This window comes from Bidens hawaiensis, unplaced genomic scaffold, assembly GCF_021521415.1.
Source record: "Bidens hawaiensis isolate Kalapana, Puna unplaced genomic scaffold, B.hawaiensis_p1.1 tig00029060_1, whole genome shotgun sequence".
Lineage (NCBI taxonomy): Eukaryota > Viridiplantae > Streptophyta > Magnoliopsida > Asterales > Asteraceae > Bidens > Bidens hawaiensis.
The window spans coordinates 146,997-160,345 of record NW_027494791.1 but is presented as its reverse complement, the minus strand read 5'-3'; the positions used below and the strand labels follow the sequence as shown (position 1 = coordinate 160,345).

At 42.9% G+C, this 13,349-nt stretch overlaps 1 pseudogene; it reads right to left on the bottom strand.

The window, feature by feature from the left end:
* Positions 1–2,936: 2,936 nt before the first annotated feature.
* On the bottom strand, positions 2,937–4,201 carry LOC143578195 (agamous-like MADS-box protein AGL61; annotated as a pseudogene).
* Positions 4,202–13,349: the final 9,148 nt, after the last annotated feature.

Sequence of the window (13,349 nt, the reverse complement as noted above, 5' to 3'; positions counted from 1 at the left end):
CCTGAAGGCCCGTTGAAGCTCCCCGAAGCTCCAACACGTCAGTCATGGCTAAAACTGCCCCTGACCCGTTCTCTGTCCCTACCGGCTCCCACTGAAACAAACTACCGGATCCTGAGATAACCTGAGAACAAACACTCTCCATATTCAGCAAGTAATTCACTGGAGAGACTTTTACAGCTGGAATACTGGTTTTCTTAATCCACTGTCGACCTGGAACTGTAACTGAAACACGACCTGTGCTCCCACTGTCACGATGTCCCCCAACTGATTTAACCTTCCTAGCTCGTTCATCCTGAATCTTCACTTTGGCTCTGGGTTTGTTACTTGCAAAACGAACCTTCTTCTGCCCACGAGATTCTGTGAACCGGATTTTGTCTTTCACCAAAACTGGATCCACTCCTTTCGATGACATATCGACCATATACAACGAACCCATTTTCTTGCCACGAGCAACAACGAGATTCCCTTTGACTACTTTCCACTGCCCATTCCCGAACTTAACATCGTGCACTTGGTCATCCAACTGCCCAACTGATATCAAACGTTTCTTCAAACTTGGAATAACCCTCACGTCTTTCAAAGTCCAAGAAATATCGGCTGAAGTTATCAAATCAACGTCTCCCATACCCGTAACCTCTAAAATATCATCATTCGCTAGTCGAACCTTTCCAAATCCCCAAATTTAAGATTCTTCATCGTTTCACTACAGTGAGTGGCATGAAACGATGCACCAGAATCCATCACCCAAGCATCAACGCTACTCTCAACATTACAAACCAAAGCCTCATCACTACTGACCCCGTCATCTGTGTCGTCTTCTGTAACGTTCACCTCTTTCTTACCATTCGGACACTGATTCCTGAAGTGTCCTTTCTCTTTACAACCCCAACATTCAATATCCTTACGAGTCTTAGACTGACTCCTCTTCCTGCTCCCACTGCCTCGCTGTTTTCCCCTACCTCTACCTTCTGTGACTAGCATATTGCCTGATGATTCACCTGAACTTCTGCGTCTTGAATCTTCTCCCAGAATCAGATCTCGAATCCCATCGAAAGTAATATTTGTAGACGAACTACAAACTGCAGTCACTGTTTGCGACCAACTGTCGGGCAAAGAGGATAATAACAAGAGGCCTTGAACTTCATCATCAAACTTAATGTCAACTGACACTAAGCGGGACAAGATCGAATTAAGATTATTGATATGAGTTGTAACTGACCCACCCTCTTTCATTCGAGTTGTCACTAGCTCTCTGATAAGATAGACCTTATTCGCTGCCGAAGGCTTCTCATACATGTTGGATAGTGCGTCCATCATACCACGGGCTGTGGTTTCTTTCATGACGTTAAACGCCACATCTTCCGACAACGACAATGTAATACAAGCCCTAGCTTTCTTGTCTAACTTCTTCCAATCTGCTTCTGACAACTTTTCTGGTTTTTCATCCTCGAACACTACATCCAAGTCTTTCTGACAAAGTAGTGCCTCAATCTGCATCTTCCACCAACCGAACTTCTGTCCGTCAAACTTCTGTATCGAAACCTTTCCGTCTTCTGCCATAACAATGACTAAAACGAAAAACTGGATAAAAAAACAGAGACAGACACAACAACACGAGCCTGAACTTAACGATTGTTCTACTGAACTCTGTTAAACAATCAACCTATTTAACGTGCAGCGGAATAACGAACTGTAAATCAGAAACTGAAACTTTAAACTGAAACAATAAAACCTGACAAACGCGGTTGGCACTGGTTCTCGGTTTCTTTAACGTTTCTTCCGATTGACAATGGTTCTTCAATAAAAATAAGATCTTGATTTAACAGTTATTGACTCGTACTTTGCAAAGTAGGATCTCGACCCAACTTTATTCTTGGCTAAGCTGCCCAAAACTTTTGTCCCACAAAATTAATCAAATAGGCATACTGCCCTTTTCTTCACGATCCAAAGCAACCACAAAGGAAAATTAATTTAGATGACCTAAATTAATTCAACTGGGCCTCCTGCCCTGGCTATGACAATGCCTCCAAAATAATATTAATAATAATATGTGATCCAAACAAAACTGGGTCTCCAACCAATAAAGAAGACACTATGCAACTGTCAGGAACTTGCGTTCGGAACCGAGCGAAGATCAACAGCGTCTGCGGAAGCAAGGCTTTGAATGACGATGACTGGTGGTGACAGCAAGCAGCGGCGGCGGCGAGCCCTAGCGCAGTAGGGTGGCGGCGGCCGTAAGGTTTGGCGGCTCAACGTGTTCTTCGTTTGATCCCGAACCTAAGCTCTAATACCACTTGTTAGGATTAAACGCACACACGAAACTGAACACACACACGAAAGCAGTAAACGAACACGAGGATTTAACGTGGTTCGGTCTAAACTGACCTACGTCCACGGGTGGCAACTAGATATATCTTTATTGAGTGACAAATATTACAAGTACATAATGTTGTTTATATAGAGACTGAACTAGGGTTAGTAAATTATTATGCAAGAAATCTAAACCGGGCCGGGCTGGGCTTGGGCCCGACCGCCCACACCCGTCTCCTCTTTTGACTTCATATAATAAACCGGGCCAACAAGGCCTACGAACCCAACATAATTTTGACAGTGTTTCCATCCAAGTGTAAGAATAACTGGTTATGGCCTTTATGTGCCTTTAGCTACCATATTATGATTGATTGCCAGATGCAAACCCAAAAACTTGACATACAACTGAACACGACACACAAGTTTTCACGGGTTGACACGAAGATGGCTTATTTAATTTGACTGTTTATTATATTTCAATTTTTTTTATTTTTTATTTTTTGCATATTAATTCTCTAAATTGCAAATTTACAATTAAAAATACAGTTATATGTAAAATAATAAAGAGGTGTATCTAAAACATACATGAACTCATTTAAGCAAAACCTTAAGTACTTATGAATCTTATGTTAGATCAGTAGCAGTATGTAAAAATTATGTTCACACACACCATATCTATTATTAATCAAAAAATTGAACACACAAACTAAACCACAAACAAAACCACAAAAATCATAAACCATAAAAATCCATAACAAGTATCTAGGGTTCATTAATCACCATGCATGCATATTCAACAATTGATCCTTGAATATACCTTTCAAAATAATAAAGAACCCTAAAACTTGGGCAATATAATCTGATCTCCTGATCCGCCAATGCCATGATGCTGAAACACAAACCCACCGCCGTTTTTCGGAACATGACCCGCAGTCTGACCGCCGTTAACATTATTCCACCCCATTTGATGATGATCAAACAAGTTCGGTCCACCTGTAGCAGCGGAAGAGTGCTGTGGCCAGTTGATCATCATTAACTCGTCGGCTCGGGTCAAGACCTTCCTCCTCAACTCGAGCAAGGACCACAAGAAGAGATCCAACTCCCCCCTCCTCCATCCCCTCGGTGGGCCTCTCAAACCACGGCAAACTACTACTACTGGACGGGATGATCATCTCCCTTCGCTTCTTCTCGGCCTCGAGTTCACGCGATACCTCGGTGTAATGCTCGTTGAACTCTTGAGCCGGCAGGGCGGAGGAGAAGAGTACTGGTTATTATAACTGGTACTGGTGGTGTTATTATTATTGTTTAGATAGCGGTCGACTACGGCTTCAACTTTGGGGTGGCCGAAAGCGAAAACCCTACCTCCGGGAGAGTTGACGAGAATGGCGACTTGGGCTCCGGTCAAGATACAAAGCTCGGAGGCCTTCTTGAAGAGTCCGGTACGGCGTTTGGAGAAGGTGACTTGGCGGCTGTTGGCTTCTTCTATCTTCTTTTACATACCACATATATACAACCCTTGATAAATGCCGGATCTACATATATATATCGTTTTGATTGATCTATAATTAAGTTGTCCACACTGATATCAAGATCTTCGAGGTTCATATGTTGGGCATCATTGGCTGGCGTTGACCCAACCCCCTCTACCTCATTAATTTATCCGTCTATATAATGATGCCATACATATAAGTTACTACAATGATCCATCCTTCCGCCCTAGCGGTGTATGAAGAATACAAAGTGAACATATCCAATATTACGAATCATCCCAAACTCTATCATAACACCCGAAAACTAAACTGACAAAATCAAGACCCGAGAGAAATCTTAAGGCCATATAAGGAACAACCTGATTTGCATATTTTCGAGGCCTCCTTATCGATAAAACCATGTGGTAGTTGTTCTATATACACTGTATTCCCAAGAATCCAAGATGACCATTAAGATGACGTGAGAACAATCCCCACATGATTTCAACTCATTTTAATTATAGTGTTTTCTTATTAATTAGATTCCATCGATTTGATGATGATTAAAGTGCTAGCTAGATTAATATCCAAAGACCCCAAACCACACCAATTCGGTTACCAAATTTAGTTTTGCAAGTAAAAGCAAGAAAATCAAGAATTACCATGACAATAATACATCTATCTATATGAATGCTTAATTACCCATTACATATTGGTCTAACGGTATAATGTCCTCCTGATACATACAGCACCTGACAGGCGAACGGAATAGTCCAGAAGGATATGAGTTTATATCAACATCATTACTGTCAGACGGAAGGATCTCTGGATACGTCGCTAGGGAGAATGTATATTGTATGCAATATAACAACCAATTTTCCTCTCATCTACTGTTGTTTTAGTCCAAGCAAGATTACTTCCAAATTGCCAAGAAAGTTATAGTTACTACTTATTTGGATAGTGTCTGGTTGTGATCTAGGGCCCGATAATCCTCAGTTTAGGTATTGGATTTAACAATAACCATTAATGCCCCTTCCAAAAAATAATAGTAACTATTTTCACTTAGTGCCTGTCACGCACGTAACTTTTAAACCAAGATACCCGTCTTCCTCGCTCAAAAATCATCCCATTAGATTAAAAAGAGAATTACCAAAAATATACAAATCAAGTTTGATCCTTATTGGTGTCACTTTAGATGGATATTGTGAATAAAAGATTTGATGTAGGCTTTGCGAGGTAGACAGTTCAGATCCCGAGCTCACCTGGGTTTCGTCCCACCATGTGTTACTTCAAAGAGTTTTGTTTTGGTGGTGACACAACGACTGTCAAGTGACAGCCGGCGGTATGATTTCCCGTAGAGAACGCTAAAGCCAAACTCTGAAGCCAACGTGAGCCCGGTTAAGACAGCATAGTAGGACTAGAGTGGAGCAACGGGGCTCTCCAAATAGGAGAGTGCGGTAACCTAAACAAAAAAAGGTCGTTCAAAAAAAAGAAGGAAAAATAACATTACCATTATTATTTAATAGTATCTTGTGAATTATTTAGCAATCAATTACGTCCATGCATATTCCGTCGTAGGTTGGGTGTCACTACTACACAAATGAGCAAAAGCAACCTAAATTTGCGACCTACCAAAATGGTTGCAAAATTTGCGACGGTATTTGTGACCGAAACTAAAATTGTCGCAAAACTAGCGACCTCATTCAAATCGGTCGTAGATTTTGCGGCCAAAGGAAAATCGAATGCAAAATTAGCGACTGTTTAAATCGGATGCAAAATTAGCAACTGATGTTTTTCAGTCGTCAACCGGTCGCAAATGTAACGACCGAATTTATTTCGGTTGCAAATGTGGTCGCTAATTTAAAACTTAAAAAACTAATAAAATAAAAAATATTTTGGTAAATCGGTCGAAAGTTTTCAAACCGAAAATGGTTTTGCAAAACAAGCAACCAAAACAACATCGGTCGCCAAATCAGCGACCGGACTTTTTCGGTCGTTAATCGGTCTCAAATGTAGCGACTGAGATTGTTTCCGTTGCAAATATGGTTTGCCAGTTTTAAAAAATAGAAAAAGACAGTAAAATGCAAATTAATTTGGTCACAAAAACGGTTGCAAATTTCTAACTGAGATTGATCGATCGCTGATGTAACAACTGGAATTGTTTCTGTTGCAAAATATGGTCCTGAAAAATGGTCTCAAATTTTCTATCCAAAGTTGTTTGGGCGCTAATTAGCGACCAAAAAATTCTTAGTCGCAAATACAGCAACCAAATCTTGATTTCAGCAAATCACAGGTACAATGGTAATGCAGCTATCATGGAAGTGTGGGTATTTCCCTAACTCTCACACTTTGTATTTGTTATATATGAGTATGACCGATAAATTAATCTTTACATAGAATTATACATAGTAATGTTTTTGACATTTTCATGTGCAGATTAATGTTGAGAATCTTTATGTAGTGATGGTCCTAGACAAAAGTAGTAGAGTTTGTGTCTCACAGGCATGCATAGTTTTGAATATAACGTTTGATAGTATTATTTCTTGTGATATTGCTTTGTTGTTTTTCATGGCGGATAATTTACTGAGGTGTAGAGGGCAACGTTGACAAGCCAAATGGTAAAGTCGTTGAGCTGGAAAGATCATAGACCTTATAGGAGAATAAAATGAGCTACAGTGGAAGATTAAAAGCATAGATCATATTAAAAGAAGTTTCTCACCTTAGTAGTTATATTTGAGAAATGTTTGGATAATTGGGCCATATTTAGTTGTGTGTTTGGATATTTGAGTCATATATAGTTTGTATACGATTCAAGGAATTTATAGAATAATTTATGTTTGGGTGATGGGTATTGAAATATCTAAATAGAAAAATATGTTTAAATCTTCACAATTTTTTTGACTGAACCGTTGCAAAGCTGGTCACATTGCTCAGTTGGTTGCTAAATCGGTAGCTGAAAATCCTAAGCAAAAAATGGCTGCAAATGTTGCTAAATCAGCCGTTAAAGGTTTTGGTCACAACTTTAGTCGCTAAACAATTCAGTTGCAAAAGGTTAACTCGCGGTTGCTAAAAGCTTAGTCACAAAATCGGTAGTAAAAATTTCCGGTCCGAAAACCATTCACGAAAAATTGTGGTCACAATCTTGGTCACCAAAGGTTCAGTCATGAAGTTGGTTTGAATAAAAAATTGGTCACAAGTTCGGTCGTTATATTTGCAACTGAAACTCTAGTTGCAAAATCGGTCGCAACAATATTTTCGGTCACAAAAAGTGGTTTGATAATATTTACCGATCAGGGTATAACCGCCCGTCAGAAGCGGTCGCAACTCGGTCACAAATGGGCATTTGCGACCGATTTGCAATTGAAAAGATGGTTGCAAAATGCCCGGTTTTCTAGTAGTGTGTGACACTTTTAGCCATTGTTATCATTTGAAAGCGTTTTATTCCTAAGAGCATCTAAGAATGTTTTTCAATCTCTCTCTCTCTCTCTCTCTCTCTCTCTCTTTGATGTTTTTAGTCTTAGGGGTGTTTGGATGAACTTCTAAAACTTATTTATTTGCTATTTGTTTCTTGAAAAGCAAAAGATGTTTGGTAAAGTTCATTCAAAAGCTTCAAAATAAAGCTTTTTCAAAAGTGGTTTTGTTTTTCAAAAAGCAATAAGCAAATCTAAAAGCTCACCCAAACACCCCCTAAGTAATCATTTAAGAACAAGTAGTTGCGTTGTGGGGTGGGGAAGGGGATGGGGTTACGCCACCCACCTATCTCATCACCATTTAACCAACTTCAAACCAAAACTGTAGAGTTTTGCGAAGGGGTCGTCACTCACATGTCTTTCTTTTTGCCATCTGGGTAGCGGGGGTAGAGCCACGAGTGCCTCTGCTATTCTAACAAAAAGCACGGATGGCTCCAATGAAGAAACACGGATCTACTCCCCGGGTATGGGTCCTAGATCCGATGAGTCAACAGGGTAGGATACGGTTAACTGCCAAACGATATGAACCCAATTGTCTAAAGTCCAATGACGAACACCTGCAAAACAGGCACCGTGAGCTCGTTACGGGAATGACAAGAGGGGGGGTCTTCCCGTAACCACCCTCCAGCGTGAGAATAAGTATTGTTCTGTAGAAGATAAGCACTTAAGTAAATTGAGAGAGTATAGTGGGAGTGAATGAATACCTCATGATGATCGAGAGGGTATTTATAGCCGAAGGGTGTGGGAAGGTGATTGGGCCAGCTGTCCATTAAGAAGATACCTGTATAACCGTCTGGGCACGTGTCCTTATGTGATAGGTTCATTTTATACGTTGCATGTGCATGTATAACAACCTGGACACGTGTCTCTTTCTCATTGGTTAGCGGGGGAATATTGGCCATGTGCATGGTTATAACGGCCTTGCCACGTGTTATCAATTAATTGGCCGAGGGATCACGTATTGCCCAAGAAAGCATCTTGGTAAATCCTTTAGAAGGTAATTGAGCATTGACAACTGTCCCGGAGCATTCCCTTCGTGGTTATTTATGCGGAAGTATGTTCCTTTCCCACGGATGACCTTTGAGGGTGCTATGATGCTTCCGCATGTGCTGTGAGGGTGTTTCTTCCACAAATGATTATGCGGATGATTTATATGTCCTGCGGGTGACTTATGAGGGCCTTCTGATTGACCCGCGGGTAGTCCTTAAGGGTATTTGGGTCTTTTTGGTACCCTACCTCTATAAGTCCCCCCAGTCCAGTGTTTCTTCCGTGTGAAGTATTTTATGCGGGTGAAATTCTGGACTTATTGTGGATTTGGGGGTTTTTGACTTTGCAAATTGGTGAGAAATATCTTTTGTTGTTTGTGGATAATCATGAAAAAAGGACAAGTTGACAGCTTGCAGGCGCGTGTGCAGGTGACAGGACGTTTGTGACGGCTGCGACTGTACCCGACTATACAACTTTCCAATTTTTCGAATTTCCCGCGTGACGTGGCGAGTATCTGTTAGGCGAATTTCTCTCTCTCCACTGTTTGTATCCCATCGCATTAATTGCGATGAGTATATATAGGGAAGTTAGCTTCTATTCGAAGTTTTATCGTCTTTGTATTTTGACTGTTTCCTTGCTTTCTTTTCCTGAAACTTTCTTCATTTTTCTCCGATTTTATCATTGTACCAGACATTTGGCGTTTATGACTAGCACGATGGCAGAAGTCGATGAGATAGAGGTGCAGTGGGACCAAGATGAATATCAAAAACTCATCGAAACGTATGGTATTCCACCGGAGTGGGGACCGGAGTTACCCTCTGCCGGTTCTATTGCCAGCTTCCCACCTCCCGGGAAGATGGCATTATATGCTGACTATTTTGTGTCGGGGAATTTCCGTCTTCCTGTCACAAAATTTTTTTATGAAGATGGTGAAAGCGTTTGGGATTCACTTATCTCAGCTTCACCCACGTGCCGTCATGCAAATTCGCCACTTTGAGTTCGTATGTATGGCTCATGAGATGGTTCCTCGGTTGGACCGCTTTGCTGTGTTCTACAAGATGACCCGTCAAAATGGGTGGTTTTCTTGTCACTCGTCATCTGACAGGGCTTTCGGGCTCGAGGTTGGGACGATATCCAAATACTGGAAGAGGAAGTTCTTCTGGATATCGGAGGGTGTGGTACCGGAAGCCATGGTTCGTCGGTCAGACAACGAGCCTTTATTTGACCTTACTCCAGCCGCCCATGAGAACTGCGACTGGGTTCGCAAACTGACTGCCCCGCTAACACCAATGCGGGTATTGCCCGAGGAGGCCCTTGTCTGGGCGGGGATGAGCCGCCTATGGCCCGCCCCTGACATGGAACCTGTTTTCGTTGAGCCGAATGGCCGTAAGTTTTTCGATTCTCTTTGGGTGATCTTCTGGAGTTTTTGTTACTCACTCCTTGTATTTTTTTTCCAGATTTCGGATCTATGCTCAACGCCTTGTATGATGACAAGGGGTGTGTTGGGAAAACTATCCGCGATATTAAGCAAGTGCCTGTCTTGGAGAGGAATGCCAAATATTTCCTCTTTCCTGTGAGTGTGCGGGCCGAGCCGGTTGTCTCGGACACTATTATTGAAACAGGTGTATATATTTTGAACCCTCCTCCTCTCAATGTGTTAACCTCGGATGGAACAATCGTTATCTTAAGTGACGATTCTACCGCTTCCGAGGGGGAAAGTTCGGATGACGCTCCTGAAACTTCTTCTGTTTCACATTTGTTGGCAGAATTATACCGGAAGAGGTCTCTCCGAGTTTTCCAGGCAAGTGACGCGGGTACTAGTACCGCGGATGCCGGGAAAGGTCCCAAGACAAAGAAACAGCGAACTCGGCGCTCGAGGAAGCCGGAGCCTAGTCTTGCGGAACGTCTGGGAACGGTGACTGGTGAGTTTCTAAAAATTCTTAACTTCTTTTAGCGTCTGGATCTGATTGCGAATTTTTTGTGCAGATCCACTGATTGTGGAGGATGACGTGGTTGAGAAGCTATCCACGTCTACTCCGATTGTTGAAAAACAACCATCCCTTTCTTCAGAAAAGGTGGTTGAGGACAAGCCTATTACTCCCCCTGTCGCGATGCAGGTGGAGGAAACCGTTGTGCAACCAGCGTCCGATCAGTCAATAGATTATTTTTTTGATGCTGGGGTTGCTACTGGGAACGAGGGAGATAACCCAGTTGTTGACGATGTTGGGTTTCTGGTTCATGGGTCTCCATTTCGTCCTTCTACTGAGCAATTTTTCAGTTCTTCACCTTTGACTACTGGCGTGATGGGGAGTTCGCAATTTGGACCGTCCATTCATGAGGCCGGAAGAGGTTCAACACAAGGTGCACCACCACAATCTTTCTCGATTCCTATACGGCGTGAAACCTCAAGCTCTCAGTATTATGGGGATGCTCAATTAGGGGGGATTTTGATTTGTTTGTCCCACCCTGGGATATTATCAATGGGTCACGTTTTACAAATCCTGAAACGTGTGTTAATTTTGTGAAGCACTGTGTGCCGCCTGCCGAAATGACAGATGTTCGGGACCGCTCTCGCGATGATCTTCACACTGGTTTATCCGTGTCTTTGGATAACACTGTAGCCCACACTCAAGAGATCTTGCGAGAGTGGCGTACAATGGGTGGAAAGCTGAGTGCGGCTTCCGAGGCCGTTAAGGCCGCAGATGTATATGCTGAGGAACAGCGTATGGCGACGGTTGCGGCTAGGTGGAAGCTGATTGATGCTCAGGCCGCACTTAAGGCTGAGCAGGACCGAAGTGCTGCTGCTGCTCAAGGTTGGAAAGAGGCTTGTGAGAGGTCTAACAATACTCTCGAGGCTTCCCGAGCTGAGACCCGGAGGAAGAAGATGAATTGGCGAGGACTCAGGACAAGGTGTCCCGCCAAAATGCCCGAATCCAAGAACTTGAGGAAGCACTAAGGTTGCAAGGGGATCAGTCTGAGCTTAAAGATAAAACTATTGTTGATATGCAGTCTGCATATGACTCTCTCTTTCATTCCCACACTGAAGCGAGTACTCGCGTCTCCGCCAAATTACAAGGACTTCGTGAGAGGGCGGAGCGTGCCGAGCGAGAAAGACAATACTTCCTCAACCGTGGTCTAAACTCGGTAGGATTTCTTCACACTTTGCTTTATTTGTGTACTTCTGCTTTTGTACTGACCTGTTCTTTACGTTTTGCTAGGTCATTCACCGTGTTAAAAAGAGTAAAGAGCTTACTGACTGCTTTGTTAACTTGACGACTGCTGCTAAGGCAGTTGGCCGGGCGGGAGGTTTTAACGAAGGTTTAGCGTTTTCCCGGTCCGGAAGACCTGTCGAGAGCCACCCGCTACACGGCCTTGACGCGAAACAAGTGCTAGACATGCGAGTACAAGAATTTGATGATCTTATCCTGCCGTTGGAAAATATGCTTCCTGAGTTTTCCCCGAATGAAGATGGCGTGAAACAGTTGCGTGCCTATATTGATGATGATTCCGAGGATGATGGGTCCGAGGACGAGGCTCCCAATGATCCGGAAGACATATATGCTCCTAACCCGTAGATAGGTTTAGGATTTGGTACTTTTACAATTTCTTTCCCATATTTTTGTAATCGCTTGTGAATATTATAGTGGAAAAAACTTGCTTTTGATAATATCTTTGTAAAATATTTTTGGATCTTGAATTCGTGTGTCTTGGATAATACCGGTGACGTGGCGGGGAGAGAAATTTTAAGCGACGGTTGACAAGACGTGTGTACCGCTTTCTTTTGTCAACTTGTTACGCTTTTTCGAATTTCCCGCCTGACGTGTCGATCATCCCGTGGCTCGCGTTCTCTCTTTCTTCTGTCAGTCAGAAGGAAACATTTAATGCGATGGGTATAAATAAACCCCTTTGTATAACCATTTGCCCTTAATTCTTTTCAAACTTTTTCTCTCAAGTTAACAAAATTATAAACTTCTATCTTTTTGTTTGGCCGTTTACTCTCATGGCTGCTGAGAATAAGAGTACTCGTGCGATCCATGAGGTTGTGGTAAATTTGAAGGAAAAAGAGTATGAAGACGTCGTCAGTATTTACGGACTGGCTCCGGAATAGGGGTAGGAACGTCCAGCGGATGGATCCGTTGCCACCAATCCTCCAACGGGGAAGATGGCCGTGTACACAGAGTTCTTTACAACGAGCAACTTTCGATTGCCTATAACGAAGTTTGTGAAAGAGATCTTGACCGCGTATGGTCTTCATTTATCTCAGATTCACCCGTTAGGGTTGTTGTGCGTTCGTCATTTTGAGTTTTGTTGCCAGACTCAAACCACTGATCCAACGGTTGGACGGTTTGCAGTGTTCTACAAACTAACACATCGTGATGGGTGGTTTGGATGGTCTGCTACCAAAAGGGGGCGTGAGGAGGGCCCTATTGGTACTGGGTGTTATAGGAGCCTTTATGAATGGAAACCTAAATTCTTTTGGATTCGGGAGGGTGTTATTCCGTTTACAATGGGCCGTCGTAAGGCTATGGATACCCTCCCTTCCGTTACTGCTACCACGGAGACTAATCTCCCGTGGTACGCTTCGCTAATGAGAACGCCAACGCCCATGCGGGCGATCCCTGAAGCGGCGTTAGTGTATGCGAAGATGAGTCGTTTATGGACGTTCCCGACCCTGGAGCCTTTTTATGAAAACACCGGTGGGGGTAAGTTTTACTTGTAATATTCCAGGATCTTTGTTCTTTTTCTCACCTTTGTGTTAAATTTGTAGGTGAAGGGTCCATTCTTTCCACTTTACTGGATAAGGTAGGAGGTATGATGGCACGCCGCCCTATTACTGCAAATGACGTTCCATTTCTTGAACGCACCGAGCATAACTTCCTATTCTCTTCCCTCCGCGCGGAGCCTGTTGTTTCTGAGGCGATGTTCGCGAAAGGTGAGAAAAGATTGCTGAAGGTGAGGAGGTTCTAAAACCTCAACCTCTTACTGCTATGACTTCTAGCGGGGTGATTGTGCTTCTTTCCTCTAGTGAGGAGTCTTCATCCCGCGTAGAGGGGCCATGTACTGATACTACTGATTCTACCAATGTCTTGCCTTTGGCCGCAGGGTTGACCCG